The sequence below is a fragment of the Pocillopora damicornis genome, chromosome 6, assembly GCF_964200805.1.
Source record: "Pocillopora damicornis chromosome 6, jaPocDami1.2, whole genome shotgun sequence".
Classification (NCBI taxonomy): Eukaryota; Metazoa; Cnidaria; class Anthozoa; order Scleractinia; family Pocilloporidae; genus Pocillopora; species Pocillopora damicornis.
The window spans coordinates 18182501-18185000 of record NC_142675.1 but is presented as its reverse complement, the minus strand read 5'-3'; the positions used below and the strand labels follow the sequence as shown (position 1 = coordinate 18185000).

The 2500-nt window shown below is 42.6% G+C and overlaps 2 pseudogenes across 2 annotated transcripts in view; one reads left to right on the top strand and one right to left on the bottom strand.

Moving 5' to 3' along the window:
- Positions 1–2312, top strand: part of LOC149044279 (uncharacterized) — a 2658-nt pseudogene extending 346 nt beyond the window's left edge. Inside the window, exon 1 of the transcript XR_016187425.1 lies at positions 1–2312. This exon is cut by the window's left edge and continues 346 nt beyond it. The product of XR_016187425.1 is annotated as an uncharacterized LOC149044279 (transcript).
- The window catches only part of LOC149044278 (uncharacterized), an 87144-nt pseudogene that overhangs the window by 57409 nt on the left and 27235 nt on the right, over positions 1–2500 (bottom strand). The window lies entirely within an intron of this gene.

Sequence of the window (2500 nt, the reverse complement as noted above, 5' to 3'; positions counted from 1 at the left end):
TTCAATTGAATTTCTGCGACTCTGTCAGAATTTCGATCTTACTCCAACTTTCGCCAAGATTGACAAAGAAAGGAGTTCTAAATGGAAGCAGTCATCGGTAGCCTTCGAAAGGAATGTAGTTTCTGAAGAGCTAAAGGAAAAGATCAAACAAAGTGCATCTCTTAGGTGCGAGATCAACTCCATCTACGATGAAATTCGTCGAAGCTGCAGCTTGTTCCGTTACACTTGCATCCTACGCACAATGGTCAATCTCAGAAACAAGTACTATCAGGAGGTAATGAGCACTCACACAAAGAAGATCGCTAGGTTACTCTACAAAGAAACGGATGTTGACGAGCATATTCACAACATATCGTCTTATGAACTCTCTTTCTTCCAGAAACTGGTTTTGTGTCGGGGTTTGAAATTTGCCTTTCCGCAACGAGTGTCACCGATTGAAGTGAAAGCGAGCTTTGAAAAGGCTTACTGTAGCCTTGAACCTCATCTTGAAAGCGATGATTTGAAAGAATTGACGGCCGCAACCCTACGATCCGTAGCTCTGAATTACATCCAGCGCAAAGTACAGAAACCTCCCAAGACACTTTTGGTTGCCATCGAACAACTGAAACGACGTGACGACATCGTCATCACCAAACCAGATAAAGGATCGGGAGTGGTCGTAATGGATAAGTCCGAATATCTGCGACTATTATCCGAAGCTTCCATCAATTATTCCAGTAAATTTCAAGCTGTTCCCCTGGAAAGGCCCTCGAGTAAAGGTAGACCGCCAACATATTACCACCCCCTCCAAAAGAAAGATAAAGATTTAGACGCCATTGTTCGTAGAATTCTGCCTAAGTCCATAGCAGATACTGTTCGTCCTACAGGTTCCAGATTGGCGCATTTGTACGGCTTACCGAAAACACACAAGGAGCGCTTGGCGATGCGCCCTATACTATCAGCAACGCAAACTTACAACTATGCACTGGCGAAATGGCTCGACACTAAACTTAAGCCTCTCTCTCTGAATCGCTACACAGTAACTGTCATTTTTGAATTTGCCGACAAAATTCGCGAATTGGAAATATCAAACGGCGACATTCTGGTTTCTTACGACGTGTCCTCCCTCTTTACCAACGTACCCTTGGATGAAACAATTGAGATACTCGCGAACAGAGCTTTTGACAACGACTGGTTTAATTCAACCTATGCCCTGAACCTGACCAAAACGGACCTTGTTGACCTTCTCAGTGTAGCTACAAAAGGACAACTCTTCCAGTATAATGGAGCACTTTACGAACAGACGGAATGGCGTGGCCATGGGTTCCCCCCTTGGTTCCCTGCTAGCTAATGTGTTCATGTCTTCAATTGAAGAAAACCTCGAGCGAGAGGGTAAACTCCCTTCCTTCTATCGAAGGTACGTTGATGATACACTTACTATCATGCCAAATATCGCAACAGCATCTAACTTCCTGGACACGCTTAACAAGGCACATTCTTCCGAAAAATTTACGATGGAAACCGAATGCAATGGCATGCTCCCTTTTTTGGGCATCCAGTTACTGAACCGATCGCCCCAAATAGAGACAAAGGTGTACGTAAAACCCACGAATTCAAGTCTCCTCTTACATTACCAAAGTCACGTTGACAATCGGTACAAACAGGGTTTACTCCGAACTTTGCTGGGTTGAGCACATCGTTTATCTTCTTCTTGGTCACACTTCTCAGACGAATGTGACCGATTGAAGACAGTATTCTCGCGTTTAAAGTACCCCAAACACCTCATCGACTCTGCCACCAAAAATTTCGTTGACTCAAAGGTTTGTGACCAGCAGCGACCATTATTACCAACTAAAGAGACGGATGACACAATTCGAGTGGTTCTACCATTTAAAGACCAAACCTCAGCAAATTTTGTGAAAGGACAACTCAAGGATCTGAGCCTAAAAGTGAACACCAACATCCAGCCCGTATTTGTCAGCCGAAAAATTGATCAAGAACTGAATGTGAAAGAAGCAAAGCCATCGATCGTAAATGAACAGTGTGTTGTTTATAAATACCAATGTGACCTGTGCGATGCAGATTATATAGGATACACACGCGGACATCTACACAATCGTGTAAAAGGACATAAACAACAGTCCTCAGCCATTGCCAAACATTGCAAGAACGTACACGGGACGATCCCTCAGGACCTACTGAAATGCTTCGAAGTTCTTAAGAAGTGCAGGAACAAATTTGACTGCTTATTGTACGAAATGCTTCATATAAGAACTTGAAAGCCAAACCTGAACGTGCAATCGGACTCTATTCGTGCGAAAGTATTTGTATAATCTTCGCACCTAATATGTTAATTTTTCGCGCCACATCGCTTAAATACTGTTATTTGCATGTTTTAAACTTTTACCTTGATAATGGAGTCATGACTACTCCGAAACGTCGGAGTTTATCGTTCGTTTTTACCGTTTTATCTTTTAAGAAATCTCTCTTAATACAAGATCAGTAAACAAGTTAAAATCAT